The sequence below is a fragment of the Chinchilla lanigera genome, unplaced genomic scaffold (assembly GCF_000276665.1).
Source record: "Chinchilla lanigera isolate Chin_1 unplaced genomic scaffold, ChiLan1.0 scaffold00019, whole genome shotgun sequence".
Lineage (NCBI taxonomy): Eukaryota > Metazoa > Chordata > Mammalia > Rodentia > Chinchillidae > Chinchilla > Chinchilla lanigera.
This window is the reverse complement of record NW_004955420.1, coordinates 24,395,794-24,397,217: the sequence shown is the minus strand read 5'-3', so window position 1 is coordinate 24,397,217 and position 1,424 is coordinate 24,395,794.

Below are 1,424 nucleotides of genomic sequence, written 5' to 3'. Positions count from 1 at the left end.
AAAAGATTCAGTGCAGGGGATATACCTCAGTGGCACAGTACCTGCCTGGAAAGTATGAGGTCCTGAGTTCAATTACCCAGACCAAAGAAAATGATTCAGAGCTCACCAAAACCATCTCCGCGGATTTCTATTCATACGAGAAAGTGAGTTGACTGACCTAAAGGAATTATCTGAGAATTTCAGAGTTTAACAAACATAGAGCTCAGAGGGGAGTCACAAAAGAAAGCAACCTTTTTCGTAAGCATCTACAGCCTCCATCTCCCACCCACCTGGTCCTCAGTTTCCCCTAAATATTTCATTCTTTAAAATATGTGTATCTTTTTTTTTTTTTTAAATATGTGTATCTTTTAGTATTCCATATGTGTATTATTTAGTAGTCTCAACACAAGGGAGGAGAAGAATAGGGCAGAAGCTGTAACTATTTTATGTATAAATGAGACTGTCAGAAACTATCTACCTTTGCCATAATAGAAAAGAATCACATAACCTCACTTTGATCAATAATCAGTAACCACCATTAGGTTTAGCTGTGACTTTAGAATTTTAAAATGTAAAATATTTTAATATGAGAGATGTGGTGATGGGACACCTGTAATCCTAGGTTCTCAAGAGCTGAGGCAGGAGCTGAGGACTGCAAATTCTAAGCCAGCCTGGGCAACTTAGTGACACCTATCTCAAAACAAAAAGGATTGGGGATGTAACTCAGTGGCAGAGCACATACCTAGCACGCGCAAGCCTCTTCTTGTGTTCAATCCCCGCGACCAATATGATAAAATATTCACAATTTTCTGCAAACTATGGCAGAATACCACAACCAAGATCTTTTAGAAGTATTTTATAAAGAAATACAAAGGAAGAGAAAATAAAGAATGGAGTTTAGGCTCTAATTACATACTACAGGGAACTGATGATGCCACTCTTAAGTGAATTTTTTAATCCAATCAAGTGAAAAACAGAAAATATCAGTTATATAGACACACCGGGCATGGTGGCGCACGCCTGTAATCCCAGCGCTCGGGAGGCTGAGGCAGGAGGATCATTGTGAGTTCGAGACCAGCCTAAGCTACAAAGTGAGCTCCAGTCCAGTCTAAACTCCATATCAAGACCCTATTTCAAAAAATCAAAACAAGAAAAAAAAAACCAAACAGTTATATAGACACGTAAGACCAAGCAAGGCACATAGTGATGAAATCAAGACTCCGAAAGAGAGGCTGGGGATTTAGCTCAGCGGCAGAGCGCCTGCCTGGCAAGCTCAAAGTTGTGAGTTTGATTCCTGATGGGGGGGCGGGGCAGGGGAAGACTCAGAAAGATCCCTTTGGAACAATGGAAAGAAATTAGCAAAGGAAAAATAAGTGTAAAAAGTAAAAAAAAAAAAAAAAAAAAATAGTCAGGCATGATGTTGCACACCTGTAATCCCAGCACTC